Source organism: Nesoenas mayeri (assembly GCF_963082525.1).
Source record: "Nesoenas mayeri genome assembly, chromosome: 13".
NCBI classification, from domain to species: domain Eukaryota; kingdom Metazoa; phylum Chordata; class Aves; order Columbiformes; family Columbidae; genus Nesoenas; species Nesoenas mayeri.
The window spans coordinates 14091194-14112858 of record NC_137550.1 but is presented as its reverse complement, the minus strand read 5'-3'; positions in this window follow the sequence as shown (position 1 = coordinate 14112858).

The following is a 21665-nucleotide window of genomic DNA, read 5'->3' as shown; positions in this document are numbered from 1 at the left end:
TGTCCTTTTCCTTAGCTGCCAAGCCAGGAGCTTGAAAAACCTCTCAAGCATCTTTCCAGTCCTACATTTCTGCTTGCACGTTCTTGTCCCCCCTTGCAGACGGTGTTGTTGTTCATGCAGTGCTGCCAGACTCTTTGCCCCCTTTGCAGACCAAGGAAGCACCCACTCTCCTGTGGGTCGTGAGGATGATGATGAAGCAGTGTGAGGCTGTTTGGGGTTCCCTCCCCAGGAAGTGGAGGAGATGACCCTTGTCAGAAGACATTTGGGGCTGAGAGCAGGTTCCCCCTGCCCATCTCCAAATGCAGCCATCACTTGGGTGTGGGCAGGTGAGAGGGTGGCCCTGTTGTGTGAGCTGCTGAGGCAGAGCATGGCAAAGGCTCATGCAGGTTGTGGCATCAGCAACTCTTGGTGGCCTGTGGGTGTCCCCAGCCTGTGCTAGTGGCCATTCCTGGCAGCGTATGTTGTCTTTGCAGCAGCTCACACCCATCACAGAGGTGCTGCACCCTGGCACAGGGGAACTGGGGGTCGAAGGTGGCTTTTGCACAGGAAAAGTTGTGCACAGGACTGTGCATGTGTCGTTCCTCCCCATCCTCACTCTCTGGACTCATCACTGCAGCCTTGGCGTTACACAGAGCACAGGAGCAGTTCTGAGTGGGTCTCCTCCACCAGCCTCCCTCCACCTTTGCTTTCTTTGCCATGAGGTGAGTGTGGGGACACTGAATCTCAGCAGTTTGGTATCCCCAAGCCCAGTTTTATCCTTAAACATGCACAAATGTGCAGCAGTCCCTGCAGCGCCAGCCAGACCTGTCGGGCTCCTCCAGGCTGCTGCTCTGCCCAGCACGCAGCGAAGCGTGTGACCAGCTATCACAACCTCCCAAACATGTGAAAGTGGGTAACTAGTCACCTTATCTGCTTTTATTGCTTTTATAAAAGACTTTGCCCAGCCTTGAATAATGCAAGCTCCATACAAGTGTCTTTAGATCACTGATCTAATCACTTGCTCACTGCGAGTGTCTCCAGTGGGCTGTGGTGTGCGAAGGGGAGCATTTGGGGAATGCTCTGGATGATGCTGGCAGTTGCCTTGGCATCTGCTGGGTAGCAAAATATTTTTCCTCTTACTCTTTTAGCAGAAAGGCAGCACTGATGCTGTTTGGGGGCTGTGGTTGCCCCTGTTTCCCACGTCCTGTTGGCCTGAGCTGACCAGAACAAAGCTGCAGGAGCAGGGCAGAGGAGGTGGGACCCAATGCAGACAAGAGATGCAGAGGGGGATACTGAGGACTGATTTATTACCAGCTCTCCCAGCCAAAGCCTTTCAGCTTGGGCTCCTCGTTGATCTTAGTGCCCACTCTCATCTCTACCACCCTTTGCTGTCCTTTGCTCTTTCTGCCGGAAGGGGCTGCTGAACTCCTGGTGACTTGTATTGTAGAGACCTGTGTGGGAAAAATGCTGCCCCTTCCACCTCCGTGCTGTGTCTGTCCATCAGGATGCTCCTGAGACAAGGGGATCTTCCCGTCAAAAGCATCTGCCAAGCCCACGAGCTGTTTCTTCTTTTCTCTGCCAGCTCGGTGCATGACCTGGTGCCCAGAGCCCGTCAGAGGCAGGAGCTGTGCGGCTCAGCCCTGGTGTGGGCACCATCCCTGCCCTGACAAGCAGCTGTTGGCCCAGGTGAAGTGCTTTTGTGTGAGCTGGGGATGGGCACTGAGCTAGGAGAGAGATGACTATTCATTTCTAAAAAAAAAAACCCACAACAATGAAAAATGAACCCTCCTCGTTGTTCATCTCATTAAAAAGGCTCAGGACCTTCAAAGCCAGGTGGAGGGGGAAGAGCTAGAAAAGGTGCATCTGTGGCACAAACCACTTGTAAAACCTTGCCCTGGTCTCAGGCAGCAATTCTGGCTGCTTCTGCTGTTGAAGGGCTGTGTGCGCTGGGGGATGCAGGGACCCCCTGGTGCAAGGGGCAGCGTTTGCCCGTTAGAGCAGCCAGGGTGGAGAGGGGGTGGAGATGCTCAGGCTCATGGTTTTGGGGGAAGTGCACTTGAAGAGCCAAACGCATTTGCAGTTTGGGGTGTGGATGCATGTGCAGAAGCAACCCGGGCACCGCTCACCCGTGTGCTGCGATGCTGGGCCATGTGCTGCTCCATTGGGTGGGACAAGGGCACCTGGAGCTACAAGAACTTGGTAGCTTGGGGCTGCTCTCCACACTTCGGAGATAGGAGGTTTGCCGAGCAGCCAAGCCTGCGAGCAAGGGCAGGACCACAACTGGAACTGTGCAAAGAAAATTGGGTGGGAGCCAGATAAAAAAAAATGCCTCCTGATACTGGCTGAGGAGTTGTTTTTCACTTCTAATGTTTCCTGGTCTGTGCACTAGGAGAGCCGGGTCAGCCAAGCCTGGAAATCTGTTTCCTCAGCGCTCAGTGGTGCAGAGCAAGTGCAGGAGAGCAGGAGAAGGTGTTTTGCTGGGGTGTCGCCAGTGTTGTCAGCAAGGCACCGTGCAGGGGAAAGCAGGCAGAGAGTACCTGTGTGCAGATGTGAGTTGTGTGTCTGGGATTCTCCAGCCTGTCCCTTGCATTCGCTTCAGCTTCAGGCAGGATGGCTGAATGTGCAATTCGGTCATGTCATTTTCCTATGCTTTGCAGGGGTGATAGTGTGTGTAGGATCTGTTGGGTCAGCCTAGGCTGGAGTCCTCTCAAGCTGGGTTAGCGACAGGGAATTCCCCCCTGTTTTGCATCTTCTGGAGCAGAGCTCCAGGGCCGGGTCGCAGCTTCCCGAGGCTGCTCCTTTAAGGCAAGGCGCTGCCGTTTGCTCAAGCAGCTGATGATTTCTAACATGTGTTGGCTACATGATCTTCAGTCAGGAAACAGCAGCCCCCCGGGATGTGAAATCATTGCGTGCAGCTCGGGAAGGCCTTTGCTAACCTCCCTGGTATGCTCTCTCAAACATTTGTCTTTTGGTTTGCACTGATCAGTTCCTGTGCTGAGAGGGTTTTTTGGGAAAAACCTCTTTCCCCATTACACCGTCCTTCCAAGGCTCAATGGGCGGCTCAGTGCTTGCAGCTGAGGCACTGGATCAGCTCACCTTCCTGACCAGGTCTGCCACAACCACGTGGAGAACCCACTGGGACCTCCACGCCAGGCTCCATTCTGCCCTTGCCACAGGGATCACCTTCTCTTGGGCTGCCAGGGACCCACCCTCCTCCTTTGCCCTCTTCCATGGCCCAGCAAAGCCAGGGTGGTTCCCTCCATCCATGGGGCAGCACAACAATGCACCTTGTAGCCGTCACAGGGACCTGGGAAGCAGGGGAGTGCCAGTGATGTGCCTGGGCTCCCTGCCCCTCTGTGCCTCAGTTTCCCCTGTTCAGCATAGGCTCTCAGGGAGCTTTGCTTCCTGCGTAGTTTCCCAGGTGCCTGAGATCAGCAGCAAGATGTCCAGCTTGGACAATGCCTTTGTTCATCCTGGAGAGTTCCAGAAATGCTCTGCTGCAGCAAAGTGCCCTGAGTGTCTTTCGTCGGAGAGAGCAAAGGCTGGTTCAGAAGCAGATAAGAGATGCTGTGAGAAAAGACACAAATAGCAGGAGAGCTCCCAGAGCCCTTATTATGTAGAAAGGCAGGAGATGTCAGGGCCAGCGGAAGCTGTCTCAGGGTGACACCACATTCCTTGGGTGATGCTCTGACCTGTGGGTGGGGATCAGGGACCTGTCACCTGCACACTGTGGATATGGCCACTGACACGGGGCTGTGGGGTACGTTTGGCTGTGAAGGGGGTCAAGCTTTACCGTGGATGTGTGCTGGGACCTCTCCTTACCCACCTGCATGGTGCTTTGGAGTATCCAGTTGCAGTGGTAAAACATGGTTCTCATCACCATCAGCCGGCACCTCGGGGGGGATGCCAATGCTGGGTCCTGGAGGGAAGAAGAGCCTTTGAAAAACTGAGATAGAGATGGATCTGTAGGGAGCAGGATGGAGATATCGGGTGGAGCAGGGTGGGCAACTATTTTGTCAGCTAGGACACCACTACAAGGCCACCACAGAGAGGACACTCCTGGGAGACGCAGAGCTCAAGTGGCCTGGTGCAGCACGGCTCAGTACTGACCTTGGCACAGGTCTCATGGGGTTCATTTTCCAATGGGGGCCATGCCAGGTCTCCAGTGCTCCTCCCTGCCTGAGGAAACACAAGTGTGGCACTGGGACCAGTTTGCAAACCAGAGGGGTTTTGGGACGCCCAGACTGCAAAGGGATGGATACCAACAGCAAAATGCCCAGTGTTGAGACACTGGTCCCAGCTCCTGCAGCCAGTTTTAAACTTTCCAAGAGTCAGCGTTATCCCTTGCCACACATTTCTGAGCAAAAAGTCATCATCGCAAGCAGAAGCTCCCTGGAGATGGCTCTAGCAGCCCTGATGCTCCCTGGAGCAAAGAGGAGTTATTAAAGCTAGGTCTTTCATGTCTCCTTCACCCAGAATACCAGTGAATTTACAGCACATTTAACTTGTGGCGAAATGTGGAGGGACTCATCTGCTTTGGGTTGATCTGCTGGGAGGTACACCTGGTCCTCCAAAGAAGGGTCTGAGAGGGAGAGGGGCAGGGCACATTTGGGTTTGCCCTCTGGCCATGTGGCTCTTGACTCACGACGGAGACTGGGGAGACACAGCCCACGGGCAGGATGCGGTGACCCGCGGTGCTGGATGTTGATGAGTTCATGGGGGGCATTGCAGAGATGCCAGACTGGGTGAGAGACCAACGTGGCGGCCACTTTTGGAAGAAGAAAAACCTCCACCCAGAATGAGAAGAACTCAGCTATTTCAGCCCAGGGCTTGTGGTGCCCCTTCACCCTCCCTGTGGGGATCCTGAGGTGAGAAGTGTGGGAGCACATGGTGCTGGTCAGCCCTGCTGGGGGTCTCCCCTGGCAGCCTGGCTTGGTGACAAGGATGTGCCAGGGTGACCAGGACAGGGTGACCTGAGCAGACATGACTCAGCATCCAGAAAACATTACTCAGCACCCCCAAAATGCTCTCCTACAACACCTAAGTGCCAGTGCCACAATAACTGATGCTGCAGTTTCTCCCTGGGATTGGCAGTTCCAATCTGCTTGAGACCATCATTGAAGCAGCAGAATCCACCCCAGAAACCCTAGAAGTTTGCATGATGGGAGGGATCTGTGCCTTTGAGAGATGCCCAGAGCAGCTCTTCGTTCTCAGCCACAACACAATGTCCCTCTGGAAAGGGACCCCAGTAAGGGGAGGAGCAGGATGATGCTAGCCTGGCTCAGGGGTGGTCCTGGGCGTGCTGCAGGAGGGAACACCCCACAGCTCTAGGGGTCCAGCTGGGCCTGCCGATTTTGGGCAGGCCATGCTGATGCCCTTGGTAAGACTTGTGGAAGAGTTGTTTTAGGCTTTGTGACCAGTCCTTCTTTGTCTCACCCCTTCTGCCCTTTCTCCCATATGACCCACACACATGCTTTGGCTCAATTCCTTGCCTCAGTCTCCTCACAGCACTGTGCCATGTACATCATCCTTTGCTGCCATGTTCTAGTGGCATGGGCAGTGTACAAACCACTGTCCCAGCAATCCATTTCAGCTGCAACTTTGCTGTTCAGCCTTCTCCTTTCCCCTAAACTCACCTGGGTCAGCCTCAACCTGCCCAGTTTGGGCCAGTCCCTTGCCCAGACCTGTGCAGAGACCTTCACCCTGACCTCCAAAAGGTCCCAAGACCCTGCCCTCCTATGCAGGCAGATAGACACACTGATGTGGACAGACACAGCGTGCTCCCGCTCTGTGAGGTGCAGAGACCTTTGCATTGTTCCCAGGAATCTGGAGAACTGTGCAAGACATGTGAAGGCTGTAGGAGGGATCAGTTTCAGAAAAGCCATGGTTGGAGCTGACTCAGAGCTTCCCACCACACGTTTCCTGCTGCCTCAGGCTTTTTTCATGTCTTTCTCCCTCCCCCTCCCCAAAACTATCCAGATCTTTGTGAGGATGCTGAGATACATTCACTACCCACAGAGCTGTGAGAGGCCCCTTTGCTTTGTCAAGGCATCGCGCAGGGGAAGCGTGTGCTCACCGCCTGGTTCTATCTTAGCAGAGATTCTCTTTCTGGGTGAACCTCGCTCATTCTGCGTTGATGTACGCCTGGCTTTGGATGAGCAGTGCTGAGGGGCAGCAGATTTCGGACCCTCTGCTTGCCCTCAGCTTGCAGTGGAGCTAATGGCAGCCTTTGGGCTGCCCCACTACATGCGTGCTATGAGGCTGCAAAGAGAGGGCATCAGCCATGAGGACTCAGCCTCTTCTTCCCATAGCCCCCAGCGTTGGGCTGCGAGCAGCCCCCAGCCCCTGTCACACATCAGGTCACTCCTTGCCTGGGGCTGGGACCAGGGTTTGCTTCTCCCTGTTATCACAGGGGATGGAAACCTTCCCTGGCTGCATGAGGCCATCTCCAGAGCTGGGCCAGCTGCTCCAGCCCCACACATTGCCAGGTGTAGGGTTGAGGCTGGAGGGGTTGCTGGTCACCCTGAATGGGACAGGACAGGTTGTCTTGGATGGGCACAAGCTGGCCCACACTGACTAGAAGCTCCCATTCCTAGAAGCTGTGATGGAGAGCTCGGTGTGTGGCCTTCTGCAAACCAGCAGGATCTGGGCTGGTTTGGCTCAGCATTTCCTCAGCCCCAGGATCCATCACTGCACCCCAAAGGAAGATGTCACCATCCTAGGGCTGCTCCTGCCATCCCTGAGCTGTTCAGCTGGGACGTGATGCCTGAATGCTCCTGGGCTGTGGGGGGTAAAAGGGAGCTCTGGGTTCTTTTGGCTCATTGCCTGGGTTTTGCAACTTCCTGGCAAAGCAAAGTGTCAAAAACCAACTGAAAAAACAAACCCCAAAACCAAAACAACAAACAAAACAGGTTAAAAAACAAAGGAAGAAGAGTGACAGCCAGAACTCAGCCATACGCTGCCCAGACCAGCTGGCACCTGGGTGCATCAGCCACCTCTCTGGGCCAGCCGTGTCTCCTGTCCCCAAGCCCTGCAGCCCCGCTTTCCGCGTCCTCCTTTGCAGCAGCCGCCTCTGCTCTTGCTTTCCCAGCAGGAACTGCGAGGGGAAAGGAGGAGCTGGGTGGGACTGCTAGGTCCTGAGACTCGCATACCCTGGCCAGGAGTGTTCCCAGGCTCCGGTGAGGGATGAAGGACCAGTTTCTGCCTGCAGTTCCTCCTCTGGGTTGGGCTCCTTCATCCCAACTCTTCTGCTTGTCTCCTCTGACAACTGATCTGCTTGCTCCCTCTAGTGGGACAGTTATGGGGCCTCCCTGCCTGTACACACATGCCCAAGTTTCTTTTCTTGCACCTTGATGTCTCCCTGGAGATATTCCTCTGGCCATGCTGTGTCTGGTCCCTGGTCTGGACACCCTTCTCCTCTCCTCACTTCCAGTGTGCAGACTGGTACCCATGGAGGGAGCAGAGGATCCTCCAAGGGACAGCCTGAAAGCCTTGGTTTCAACAGAGCCTGGCTTATGGTGTGGCAGCCAAGACCCTGCCCTGGGTGCCACTCTCCCTGAGGTTTTGTGCACACACAGCTACCAAACGCTGTGCATTCATGACCTGGGTAGATCTAAGCTTCCTCTTTCCAGCTCCAGCTACATCAGATGTGTGACCTCTTGTGTCTGCTCCCGGCTCTGCTCACCTGCCCCTGGGAGCACCCTAATGCGACAGCGTCCCCCAGCAATGAGACACACCAGGGACTCCATTTCCCACCTGGCCCTTTCTCCTGGGTGCTGTCCACGTCCCTCTGGATGGGCAGAGATTGTCAGGCATGGAAATTCACTAAATGCAAATTAGCACTTCTGTTGCTGCTGCTTCCAAGTCGCTGTTCTCCCTCCTGCCGCCCAAACCAGCGCAATAGCCAGGGTGTGACAGGAGGTGGAGAAGGGAGGACGGCTCCAGTGCTGCGACCTGATCGAGCCTTCCCTGTGATGGAGGGGAAAGGGTCAACTCAGAGCCATCAGTGTGAGCTGCTGCTGACCATGGCTGGGGAAAACTGGGCTAGGAGCAACTTCAGAGGGAGGAGAGAAGGGGGTCAGAGGGAGGAGAGGAACGTGAGCAGCGGGGCCCTGAGTGCTGCAGGTCTCCAGACACCGACTGTGCTCCTGCAAGGCTCTGCCTTTAACTCGGCATCTCTTCATCCTGATTTGAAGGACAATAACCACCTCAGGTACACCCTGAGGAGCCGAAATGACCAACGTGAGCAGGGTGACAGGGCTGTGCTGACCTGTGGGACAGAACAACCGGCACCAGACAGGCAACGCAAACCCAACCATCTTTCTGGCTTTACCTGTGCTGCTTCTTGGTTTTGTTTTAAAACAAAGTCCTTTCTTAAACCAAAAGGGTCTTTCCTTGCTTGGCTCCCTCATGAACAAGTCTCTTTCACCTATAGTGCCTCGGTCTCTCTCTTTTCATTAACTCCAGAGAAGACCAAGGAAAGGGGGACTGAAGGACTTCACAGGCTTTGTGCTGTGCCAGCCATCAGCCCATGAATCCCAGGCTGGGACTTTTCTAAGGATGTCTACGCCGTGGGAGCGCCCATCCCAGTGAGTGTCCCCCAGGTTCCTCCACAGTCACTGGAGAGCTGATCAGTTGCACCCAGCGGTTCATCACAGCTTGACATTCATTCCTGCCCTTGCTGACAAGTCTTTGCTGACTGCAACAAGAGGCCAAGGTGACCACCTCAGAGGTCACCTCTGAGAGTTAGTCAAACAAATTCCATCTTACCCTCCATCTTCCACTTGTTCCCCTGACCTGGGCCTTACAAAGTGTGGTTTCTACCCTTGTCTTTTTCTTAAAAAGTCTATGCAGTGCTTCATTATGAGATGGTGTGTGATGGGGAGCGTGTCACGAGACACATGTTACTGTCCCAGCAGCAGCAATTTGCTCCTCCTGGGGAAGCTGCAATAGCCACATTCTTCTGTGTCTCTACTCACAGAACAGGAATAGAGGTATCATCTCCTCCCTTGGAGGAGTGCTCTGAGATCTACAGGACACAAGTGCAACTTTCTACATCTGTCTCCTTAGCACACCATCAAGCTTAGGCTCTCAAATTTTCAGGCAGGCATGAATTTTCTGTATATGAACATGTTATCCCTCATGTGGAGGACAGCTTAAGGATTTCTTGTACTGCCACTGTCCTCAGGGTATGTATGGCTGTGGTGGATCCTTCTGCACCCCTTTGGGAAACCCACATGCTTGATTACTTCTCTGAAGTGCCTGTGCACCAATGCACACAGCGTGGGGAATAAACACACAGTCCAGGAGATTCTTGCAGAGCACGAATGACAATTTTTTTACACAGGTGGTGTTACAGTTTAACCCAAGCTAGCAATTCAAAACCATGAGAGCTGCTCACTCACTCCTGCTCACACCCCTAAACAGGGGAGAGAATTGAAAGAGAAGGGACAACCTTGTGGTTTGCGTTAAACAGAGTTTAATAAATTAACAAAGTAATACTCCTATGCCGCTGCTACTACTAATAGCTATAAAAGAGAAAATAGAATACGAAATGAAAGATACTCAATGCAATTCTTCATGAACTCCATCCGCACGAAGCAGCTGGTCTCAGGAAGAGAGAGAGCACCCTGGTCCCGAACAGCCTCTTTCTCTCTTTTCCTGGGGAAGCAGAGAAAGAGGCAGAAAGGCCCAGAGGCCACTGTGAAATGGCAGCATAGCAAAAGGCTGAACTAAAAGAACTCCCAAACAGAACTCCACCAAAACAGGCCAGAAACTGGAATGAGTCTCCATCTCCGTCTGTCCATCCGTCTAGCTGGAAAGTCCTGACTCTCCTTCAGCATGAAGTATGATGCTAGTGGCATGGGATATCCTCATTGATCAGTCTGGATGTCAGGCAAGGTCTGTCCCACCCATGCCCCTCTTCCCAGCTTCCTCACAGCTGTGGGACAGAGCTCAGAAAGACCTTGGCTCCCAGAAAACAGCAACTGAAAAAACATTAGCTCTGTCACTGGATATCTTCTTGTTCTCAAACTAAATCCAACCAACGACTTTGCCAGCTACAAAAGTGTTTCTAACTGTATGAATAACTCACTTGCAGTCAAACCAGCGCAGGTGGTGGAGGAGCCAACAGGGAGATGTGTACTGCTGGACCCTGTCCTAACAAACCAGGAAGGACCGTTTGGAAATGTGAAGGCTGGGGGCAGGCTTGGCTACACTGACCATGAGATGGTGGTCAGGATCCTGCGTGGAGGAAGCAGGGCAATAAGTAGGATTGCAACCATGGACTTCAGGAAGGCTAATTTTGGCCACTTCAAAGTCCTACTTGGAAGAATCCCATAGGTAGAGGGGCCTGAGAAAGCTGGTTAATTTTTAAGCATCATGCCTCCTAGCTCCAGATTGATGCATCCCTATGAGCAAGAATTCAAGTAAAAGCAGCAGGAGACCCGCATGGATAAGGAGCTACTGTCAAAACTCAAACAGGAGGAGGATGGAGAGTATAGAGAAGGCCAAGTTACTGAATGTTTTGCTTCTGGCTTTACTGCTTACCACTAAGACTGGCTCTCAGAAATCCCGGATCCTGGAGCTAAGAGAGAAAGTCCAGAGAAAGTAAAGTTTTCCCTTGGTAAAGGAGGATCAGGTTAGAGGTCATTTAGGCAAAACTGACGCCCACAGATCCATGGGACCTGATGGGATGTACCCATGACTGCTGAGAGAGCTCGCAGATGTCTCAGTGTCTTATAGGGCCCTGTGTTTTAGTCTGCTCTCACCATCACAGGCAAAGAGCTGCCGCTTTTTTTATGCACTGGATGTTTAATAACTCTTCTCTTTGCTTTAGAGACAGGTATTCGATTAGAGAGGGAAACACAGACAAAGGCAATGCATTGGAGAGCTGGCATGCTAAAACTGGGAGCTGGATGAGGCCACCTCCTTTAGCAAGTGAGTCACTGAACAGCTCACAAGTACTGTAAAAGAGCACCTTGAGAGAACCCTGGTTGTCACTAAAGGGGGAAACGGTAGATTCTGTTGCTGAAAACAGACTGTATGGTTTTGTGAATGTGGCTTCAACCTTTTTCTTCAAAGGAGGCTCATACCTACTTAAGAAAACTCACGACGATCATGTTGAAAACAAAGAATCAGTGTGGTGAGGCTGTAGAGTGGCCCCTGGATTGTCCTGCAAACAAGCTCTGAATGCGGATTCTCGCAGGTGTAGCGGAGCAGGCAGCAGCATCTGAGCAAAGCTCTGGGGGACGGGGTCCTGTGCTGGGCACAGCTTCCTCGCCATTCTCCGCTCCCTCCTCCTTCAAGCAGGGGCTGCCCCACGCCGCCCAGCCGGCCCGGAGGGGGGTGTCTCCATGGCAACCGCCCGGGCTCTGTGACGTCATAACCAGAGCCATTGTGACACGGAGGTCCCCACCCTGACCGTGGGGGTATTTAAGGGGCAGCTTCTCAGGAGGCAGCAGCTTCTCAGGAGGCAGCAGCTTCTCAGGAGGCAGCATCTCCCTTGGGTACCCGTTGCAGCTCTTTGGTAGACGAGACCCAAGATGCCCATTGACGAGGAGGCGAACGCCCACTCCCAGCCCTTCGGGCTGCCCCCCTTGCTCCACAAGCCACAGGGGAGGGACGGGACAGGGCAGGAGGGAGAGGCCGGTGGTTGGACGGGGCCGCAAGCAGCTGCTGCGGTGCCGGGACTGCCGCCTCCATCCCCTGTGCCCTGCTCCTCCTCCTCCTCCTGCTCAGAGGTCAGCCACAGCCTGGGCCAGCACAGCATCCAGAGCACCTCGGTCACCCCCTCGGTTCAGGAGCGCGTCCAGGACCACCATGAAGGTCCCCAGGAGGGTTCTGGCTGGCCTCGCAGCACCAACACCGAGGCAGCAGCAGAGGCAGAGCGCCCAGCACGCGCCCCACAGCGCCCCACAGCCTACGATGCAGTTCCGTGGGACATAACCCAGCGCATCTTCATTGAGACCATGCGCAGGACTGTGGCTGAGATCCTGGGACTTGGCCAGGAACTGGAGGAACAGCGGGACCTGGCCCAGAGCATGGACTTGCAAGATGAGGACAGCAAAGAGGGGTGCCAAGGCGGAGACATCATGATCCACAGCATCTGGATCAACCCTTTGTTCCAGGAGCAGCTCCAGGACGCCCCTGCAGGTCCCCAGGAGGGGCCTGGCTTGCCCAGCTGCACAGACACGGAGGTGGCAGCAGAGGCAGAGCGCCTGGAACCTGCCCAGCACAGCCCCACAGAGGATGATGTGGACCTGTCAGACATTGTGGAGCACATCATCAGTGAGGCTGTGCGCAGGGCTGAGGCTGAGATCCAGGGACCTGGCCAGCAACCAGTGGAACAGCAGGACCTGGGCCAATGCACGGATGTTCCAGTGGCAGCACCAGCACCTGCAGGACTTGAAGCCATTGAGGCTCATTTGGCTGGAGAGGATGAGGGACAGGCCAGCACAGCCCCTCTCGTCTCAGCTGCAAAGGATGAAGAAGAGAACACAGTTTCTCCAATGTCTGGGCAGCATGGGGGAGAGACCAGCACAGACATCGCCTGCCCAGCGCAGGGCCCGGCTCCACAGCAACAGCCTTCCCGGTTCAGGAGGGCGCTCCGGGCTCTGCGCAGGGCTTTCCGCTGCAGCTGCACCGCGGGACAGCAGGAGGAGTAGAGCCCGGCTGCCACCGCGGCATCCACCTGCCCTGAGGACATGGTGCTGCCAGCCTCTGCTCGGACTTGGATTGTTTTTAGAAATCAATAAAGCTAATTAAAAAAAATGGCAGTTTTCCCCTGTGCTCATCTGTTCCTGCTCCACCTTGGGACAAAGAAGGCTGCAGGAAATCTCTGTCCTCGGGGTGTCCCGGCATTGGTTGCGGGAAGCCCTGGGCTGGTGCTGCCGCAAGCCGGCAGTTTGGCTGGACCCCCCCTCAGGCTCCCTCCCCACCCACCTGTCTCCAATTCCAGTCAAGGACTTGGAACATTTGAGATCTATTGCCGACTTGGCCTGGTTGACCTGCACCGTACGGCACCCCCTTCGTCTCACAAGGAACCTCCCCATTGTGGGGGTGTTTCCGAACACCTCCATGATCCAATTGCCCCTCCATTTTTAAGTCCCTCGCCTCCACGGTGCTGGTGCTCTTCCATCAACGGCAGCAAGTGCAGCACTGTACCCTGATGGTGAGTCCTTCCTGGCAATGTATAATCGTGGCTTTCGCTCCAGTCCCACTGTCATGGCATTCCTGCTGGCCTTGGTCTCTCCTTTCACAGCCATGTCCATAACCTACCAGAAGCAATCACAAGCCTTGTGCCTATCATTCTCTGGACCACCACACAGCTTCGGGATGCCAGTAGCCACTTCACTTACGGACTGCTGCATGGCAGGGTGCTGAGCTCTTTCATGGATTCTCTGAATTAGTTTCACTTGTTTTTCTTCACAGCTGATGAGGCTTTTCTCTGTACAGCCCATCCAGGGTCCCTTGCCCTAGAGATTGGAGGTCGTAGGTGTGCTCTGCTTCCCCTAGCCCAGCTGTGGGGCCCAGGAACAGCTGCACTGTGTGTCCTTCTGCATTTGCCTGACTTTTTTTGCTCCAAAGCTCAGCTGTTTGCCTCTCTCCCACAGGCTCTAGACCCTGGAGACTCTGCACTCCAGGTGGAGCAGCAGCAGCTGGGCATTGACAGAGGGTAATGTGTGGCCCTTCTTTAGCTTATCAGGCTGCCCTGATTGCTCCTCTCCAGGCTGGTGGGGCCGTGACTGCTGCCCTGGGAACTGCTCGCTGCCACGCTCTGACTCCTGCCTCGACACCAGCTTGCTGCCATGCCGTGCTTGCTGCCTGTAGCCCTTCTTGCTGCCTCGCCGTCATGCCTGCCTTGTTTGCTGCCTCGTTGTTTCCATCCCTTTCACCCACCTATTCTGTGTATTGATGTGCCTCTCAGATTCTTCAGCAGGGGACTTGTTGATCTCTGCCAGAGCCCTCTTGCTCCAAACTTGACCCCTCTTGGTGACTTTGCTGGTTCTTTGGCTGGTCCAGATGGTCCCCTACTCGCTGCTGTAGGCCATCCTCTGCTCTGACTTTGTTATCTCCCTGGATTCTGTGCTGAGCTCCTGCTCCTGGCAGGTCTGCAGGTTTGCTCCAGCTCAAAACCCTGTCCCAGAGGTTCCTGCCTTTGAGAAACATGTCACTGCTGGCCTGCTGAACTGCAGCACCCATCTTACTGCATGAACCTTCACCCTCCTAGCTTTCTTGTGCCCTGGTGCTTGGGCACCACCTCCTGGTTCTGGTGCCAGCAGGTGTTGGCTTCTGTAACAGTGCTGGTGTTGCTGGCTTGTGGGCTGATAACAGGTGAGACCCTCTGTACCCACACGTGGTGCTGGGATGGGGTACCTTGCTTCTGCCAAGGGACTCCCAAGTCATGAAAAGCCGGCTGCTCGCCCCCTTGCTGGAGAGCTGAGCCTTGATCCATCTCAGGGGACACTGGAGGGTCCCCCAAACACCAGCAGCCCCCCTTCACACTGCTGAAGGCAATGAGGAGGGGACCAAGGGGGCCCAGCCATAGTGAGGTTTGACCTCATTGCGTTTCTGCAGTTGCTTGGGGCCGGAATACGCGCTGCATCCATGTCTGAACCTGCCTTCTATGGGAAGCTCTCCTCCATGGGGTGTTTTCAAACCGGTTTGGCTTGGTTTATTTTTTGTGTATACCTATATCTCTCACTCCAGGGTTTCGTTAGACACTACCACACAAAGCTCTGCATAGGGTTTTGCTGTTGCAAAGCAGCTGTTTTTGTGGAAACGCCCTTCACTCCCCTTCCATACTGCTAAGGTGATGGAAACAATTCAGGGGAACGGAAAAAAATCCTCACCCACCTCGTACTTTATGTGATAAACCCTATGCAGCCCTCTGTGGTCTCCCCTGTGATGCAAAGCCACCTTTTAGCCACATTCCCATCCTCTTGAGCTCATGCTAGGCTCTGGTAAAATTATTAAAACCCAATTCTTTGTCACTGTCATGGGCTCCTTCGTGTGCCCTCACAGTACAGCAAATTACCCATGGGGCCAGGGAATATGTTGATGCCATTCCACAAGTGCCCTTTTTGACCTGGCATTTGGATTTTTTTGCATTTGTGTCAGTTGCACATCCCCCTGAGATCTGGAGCCTTCACTGGGGCAGCTGATGGCTCTTTAGCACCTTTGTGCCCCACTGTGCCTGTCCCCACATACACACCTGGGGTGGTACCAAAGTGCTGACAGTCACATCTTCCTCTATCCCTGGGCAGGGTGATTCACCTTCACCTGTTGGAGGGGCAGGAGGGGTGAGACCCTTGGCCAACTGCAGGGTTGTTAACAAAGGAGGTGCCCAGAGTAGCATGAAGTTTCTGGACCATGTTGTAATGCCCACAGCCAGGTATGAGCAGACTCTAAAACAGGGTCCTGGCTGACGCCCCCCTTGGAGTGCTCTTCTCAGAGCAGCGGGTCTGTGAACCGGAGCCCTCTCCTTAGACTGGGACGCTGTCTAAGGAGATTCCCGGGATTGAGAGTGCCTCACCTCCTCGTTTGGGTGAGTGGTTATTTACTGGATATATCCGTGAATGAGTCCTTGCCCAACCCAGGTGAGTGATTATTTCTTGTGGGTACGCTGCGGTCAGAGGGCTCTGGTTTTGTTTCTTGTGTGTGCGTGCACACTGTGGATCCCCATTATTCTTATTTTGCTGTACCCCAATAATCTCCTCAACTGATATACAAACCTGTATTTTATGTTGTCGGAGTGCTAACTAATTGCATGAACCCTGTTTCTGGTCGGTTTATTGGCTACACTTTTCCGGCCAGAATAAAGTCTGTTTTGGAACCCACTGTCCGCCTAAAACTGACTTTGGGATGCCTCTGTGACAAAACCTTACAGACCTCGCAACTGCTGCACAAGCCAAATCGTTCTAGAATGACAGGGTCTAAGAATCTGCTACTGGTCCTTGCAAGCTCTCAATCTCCTTTTGCTCCCCTAGCACACTTCTTCCCCCCTCCATGCAGTTTGGTTTCAGCCTAGGCAGCAGACAAATCCTGGGAAAAAGTAGGCATTCTTTTCACATGCTATGTCAGCACGGAAAAAGAAGAAAATCCCAAAGTCTCAACATCTACACCACCCTAAGTGGAAGGCCAACGTGTCCCCACCATCCATCAGCATGATGTGCCACTAGTTCATATACGATTTGGTGATTTTGAGAAATACAGAAGAAAACATGCACCAAAAAGTAGAAAAAAAGTCAGAAAGCTTAAGAAAAAAACATTTGTAAAGGGAACCGTGGCAAACAGGGCAGGTACCTGAGAGGCAGCAGGAGGCATTGCTTGTGGATCTACTCCTGCGTGTTGAGTCTGGCCACTCGAGGAAGGGGAGGGGAGAAGAAGAGAAGGAGGAAGCGGGACTGCGGAGCCAGTAGCCAAACCCGCGCTCCCCCACCCCTGACCCCTCCTGTTCCGAGGAGGCGCCGCTCCCCAGGCAGGGCGGGTTCTCCGGGCTGCGGCGGGGCCGCCCGGCCGGGTCTGCGGGCGGCAGCCGGACACTCTGGCTTCTGTCCCAAGGTCACCTCGCTGAGCGACAGCGGCACAAGCCCGGAGGGGCTGCGGGAGGGGCGGCTCCCGGTCACCCCCCCGCCCCGTCCCGGTGCCTCATGGCGGAGCTGCCTCCGCTCCGGCCCCGCCGATGCTGCCCGTGCTCTTCCTCCTCCTCCTCCTCGCCTGCCCCGGCAGCTCGGCGGCCGGGCTGGGGATCACAGGCAAGTCTCTGCTCACCGGGGGACAGGGGGGTCCCCCCGGGACCGCATGACGGGTGGGTGGTCGTTGGCGCTCCGGGGGTGTCCGTGGGTGTAGCACCGCGCGGTTTGGGGTGTTTTGCTGACTTGGGAGCTGCCGAGTTGTCAGTTGCAGCAAGGGCAGCCGCAGCTCAGCGGCGGGGCTGCATCTCGCCGAGCCTCTCCCCCGGCTTTAGGGGTGCAGGACCCTTTATCCTGACTCGTTTTTGAAGAAGGGAAGGCAAGTCCTGGACTTGAGCACTCCTCAGCCCCATCTTTTCCCCGGCGAAGAACTTTTCAATGAGGATCGGGAAGAGGCTCACTGGCTTTCCCGTTTCTTAATGCCGTTTTTTGGCAGTGATCCGATGGGAAAGTGCTTGTTTGTGGGGAGGGCTCCTTGAGCTCAGATTTGTGCCTTTGGTAAGGGGGAGGGAGGAAAAGGACTCCCGAGTGGGATCGGGGAGTTGTCCCCAGGTTCAAGCTGCTGGCGCTGTGCAGATACACCAGCTGAACGTTTAAGGCAAAGAACTGCATTTTTCAGGCGAGAGATACAAAGGGAGCTCATATGCAAATGTTGGGACTTTCTGCTTTTCCATGTTGTTGCTTAAATCCAGAAATAATGAAGCCCCCAGCGCCGCTGTTTGCAGAGCTGCTGAGCCAGGGCGGGTGTTGCGGTGCAGTGGGGTGACTGGGGCTGGGCTCCCGGTGCCCACCCAGCTGCTTGATCACCACCCTCTTCGGCAGGACAGGGAAGAGAGACCATAGTGAAGGCTTGTGGGTCAGCATAAGGACAGGGAGATCACTCAGCAATTACTGTCATGGGCAAAACAGACTTCACTCAGGAAAAATTAGTTTAATTTATTTCCAGTCGAATTACAGTATGGAAATGGGAACATAAAACCACCTTCTCCTCACTACTCCTTTTCCCCGGGCTCAACTTCATTCCCAAATTCTCCACCTGTGGATGGATGTCTGCTCCCCTGTGGACCTCCATGGGCTGCAAGAACATCTCCCATTCCTTTTTCAAATGGTCTTGGTGTCTGCAGGGCTGTTTCACATATTCTCACTCCTCTCTTCCAGTGGCTGTCGTACAACAGTTTTCCCCCCTTATTAAATATGTTATCCCAGAGGCACTACCCCTGTTGCCAATGGGCTCAATCTTGGCCAGCAGCAGGCCCATCTTGGAGCCAGCTGGCATTGGCTCTGTCAGACATGGGGGAAATCTCTGCCATCTTCTTGCAGAAGCCACCCCTGCAGCCCTCTGGCTGCTAAAACCTTACCAAGCAAACCCAATACATACAACCGCCTACCAGGTGCATGGAGTTGACTCTCAGCGACTGCAGAGTAACATCTGATTTCTTTTTCAGCCCACACACTTTCTCCATGCTACTCTGCTGACCTCAGGCCAGCATCACAGAGACTCGTCTCGGCTGTGGGCTGCACTGTGCTTTTGACAGTACCACCGGTGAACGCCAGTGAATTTGTCTTCTGGGAATACAAAACCGGCTCGCAGGAAGGAGTCATCGTCAATTATGCTTTTGATAGACCTGCCAATGTGTCTCGTCCCTATGAGAATCGCACATGGTTCAATGAAACGGACTTCTCGCTGCAGATCGTGCTGCAGCAGGGAGATGACCAGCTGTACCGGTTCAGGTCCGAGTTGGAGGCCACAGACTGGTTCCAGCTGCGCGTTGTCGGTGAGTGATGAGATAGCAAACCCTCCGCCACGGCTGGAGAGCTTGAATCGCTGCGGAGGAAGATGCTCCGGTCTGGCATCCGGAGAGCCGTGGGTTTGAATGCTGACAGTCGCTTCGTCTCTCCCAGAACCGCTGTCCGAGCCAGAAATCGTGGGCAACTCATCCGTGAAGGAAGGAGGCAACACCAAACTGGTTTGCAACGTCCTGGAAGGGAAGGCAGACTTGTACTGGTGGAAGAAAAATGGGGAGCTGCTTCTGGGAAGCGACCACATCCAGTTTGTTGACAATACCACTCTGTGCATCATTAAAGCATCAATAAATGACAGCGGCTACTATGCTTGCGTGGTCCGCAATGAAGTCAGCCAGAATGAAACCTCCTTCCTGCTCCATGTCCAGAGTAAGTGGGGAATTCTTCCCGATGCCCGGGAAAAGAAACAAGGGAAATAGCCCAAGAAAACATATCTCTGTGTCCCTGCACCAGGCACAAATGCCTGTTGGCGGGTTATTGCTTGGAGGCTGTGGGTAGGAGGTTAAATTTGGTCTGGCTGCAGAGACTGTGAATCCTCTCCTTTGCAGATGCTGCAAACGTGGTGTTGCCCGTGCTCCTGGCATGCGTTATCATGGGCTCGCTCGCAGGTGAGTGCTGGGGCTGACTCTTCACTGGATTTTTGGCAGGTTGCTGCATCACTGCTGGATGTAATTTTGTCCTCTGTTGCCTTCCCTTGCCTCTCTGCTCCCAGAGGGAGGGAAGGTTGTCATGAAAACTCCCCCTGTGTGTCTAGAGTGGGTATGAGATTTACACTTTACTGGGGGAAGCTGCACATCCCTTCTAGAGTAAGAGCACTGAGCCCCCCCGCCCCCAACCATGGTCTGCTGTGGTTTTCTGCCCTCAGAAAGGAAATGAGCTTCCTTAATCAATGGTCTTGATTTTCCTCCTTTTTTGGAGCTGGAGAGCATTTTTTCTGGCTCATCCCCAGTCCCTGGCATAGTGGGGATTTTAATTCTCAGATTACCAACTGCAAAATTGGAGGGGTATTAAAAGAAAAGTCCAAGTCTGGACCTGAGAAGAGGATTTGTCAGTTTAAAAGAGAAGTGGGAGGTCGTCCCTGGGTGATTTATGTGTATGTTTTGCTATTGCACAAAGCTTTCAGGTTTTTCCTGTGAAAAGCCTCCAGGCGCTGGGTAGGTGCTGGCAAAGGTGTGCTCCTGCTCACGTCATCCCTGTGACACTCCCCGTGTACCTGCTCACACATGGCCGGAGCTGGTGGCCCGCGCTGCTCCCTGGCCATCGGCTGGGCTGGGGCAATCAGTACCTGTGGGGCAGTGTGGAGATGGGCAGGGGTGGCCTCCTGCAGCCCCCGAACACCAACCCTGTGTCAGGGGGTGCTGGCTCGAGGTTTCCCATCAGAGTGTTGTCTGAGCACCATCTCTAGGTGTTGTAACGGAGATAATGAATGGTTTGTCCCCAGGTGTCTTCGTCTGGTGCAGGAGAAGGGACCGCCCGTGTCGCAATGGCTGTAGGTAAGGTGCTTTAAGTCGCTCTCTTGGGTTGCTCCTTCAACTGTGGCTACAAGCCAAAGTTTTATCGTTGGCTGGAACTGAGTTAACCAGACAAGTGGGAGAGCTCAGGTCCTTTGCCAACCTCTCCATGCAGCTGAGGGGTTGCTTTCCCTGCTCTGGGGGCTCAAAGGATTTGCTATCCTATCTGTTCAGTCCCCACTGGGATTTGCTCTGAAAACATCCTTCATTTCCTCACCTGCAGCCTAATATTGCTGGCTATCTCTGGCAAAGCGGGCGCTGGGCGCTGCCAGGCAGGGGGGAACTTCAGAGTTCCTCCTGGTCCATCGTCCATCTGCTCCATCAGCTCTTCTCCCTCTACGTTGGCTTTTAGATTCCCGTTACACATTTTCTGTAGCCACATGTACTGCTGTGATAAGTGGTGGTCCTGTCCCAATTCCTCCCATTGCAAAAGCAGTCAAAAACTCATGCTGTGGTTTATGGGAGAGCAGATTCTTGCCCAGAGGGGAAACACCTTCTCCAAATCACATCTGTGGCTCACAAGGGGCCAGACTTTGGTTTCCTGTGATGCTTTCCAGATTGGCATAACTCAAGCTGCAGCAGCCTCCAGATGCAGAGGATGTGCAGACTCATTCTGAAATATGCTCCTTAATGGGTGTTGTTTGTTTTTTTAATTGTCCAAAGGGCTCCAGAGATTTCTGGGGAGTGATTCTTGAAATCCTATTGGAGATTGCTCATTCTATGTGACCACAAAAAACTTGGGCTGTTAACTGGAGCTTATTGGAAGGTGAGGACAAGGATGTGATCCCCTAAGGGTTGGAAACTACATCCCATGTTGTGGCCAGTCAAAAATAAGAGAGCTCTCAGTTGTCTTGTGCAGCCAGGTCCCAGATAGCTCCTCCCAGAGATAAATTGGCTGAAGTACCTCCTGAAATTGGGAGCAGAGCACACAAGTTCTGAACTTCTCAGTGCTGCCACCACCCTGCAGCTGCCTGAGGCCTCGGAGGGGGTTTGAGTGAGTGTCAGATGCAGGATCTGCACGCAGGAGATGGCTTAGATGGAGACCTCTCTTCTCCTTGCAGGTGGAGATCTTGAGCAGCTGTGCCCTTGCTGCCTTCCCCCGATGGTGGTGGATGCTGCCCGGGGAGCGCCGGATGGTGGATGCTGTCCCAGCCTCTGAATTGCTTAAGCTGCCGAAGCCCGCAAATATTTTTTGTATAACACCAGCTTGGACTATTTCTGTGTTGTCCTGCTCATCCCCAAGGCCCCTTGCACATCCCTGGGGGAGAAGTGGGCATGGCTGTGTCTGGAGACCCAGCTGCTGCGGTGCTCCAGACCTCCTCATGTCTCCAGCCTTCCTCCAGAGCCCATCTGGGGTAAGTGCTTGTGGATGGGCTGATTGCTTTGGAAAAATGCTCCATCTCCACTGGACAAACACACAGTCCTGGGGCTGCTGGGGAGTGCTGTGGTGACACAGCCCGGTGTGGGAGATGTAGGGATGCTCCTGAGCCCATCTCCTCTGTCCTCCAGCCTTGGGCTCTGACGGGATCTGGGGACTTGTCCTCCTCTTCTGAGCACTCACCACCCGGGTCCTAGGTGTTGTCCTTTGCTTTTGCTGCTCCTGCGGGTAGTGGAAGACTTGGTCTGGTTTGATATGGCTGGGGCAGCCCTGCTCCCAGCCCCTGCTCTTGTTGCCTCC